This window comes from Acyrthosiphon pisum, chromosome X (genome assembly GCF_005508785.2).
Source record: "Acyrthosiphon pisum isolate AL4f chromosome X, pea_aphid_22Mar2018_4r6ur, whole genome shotgun sequence".
NCBI lineage: Eukaryota > Metazoa > Arthropoda > Insecta > Hemiptera > Aphididae > Acyrthosiphon > Acyrthosiphon pisum.
Genome location: NC_042493.1, coordinates 72,442,802 through 72,443,037, shown reverse-complemented (window position 1 = coordinate 72,443,037; position 236 = coordinate 72,442,802).

The window sequence follows — 236 nt, the reverse complement described above, 5'->3', positions numbered from 1 at the left end:
GGACGTTACGTCCTTTATCGTTATGCAATATGTTACGTAACGCCGGTTTTTCCGTTACCGCGTGCTAACCACGTTCTTATCGGTGTGGTCGGGGACTTTTTTCCAAAACGCGCAACGGGTGGGTATGATTGTGGGGGTAGTATGGGGTAAGAAAGTTTTCACTTACCGGAGATTCCTGTTCGGGGAGTCAGTTGTTGCGGACCTGTGTGGGTGCCGCGTGGGTGATGTGTGTTGAA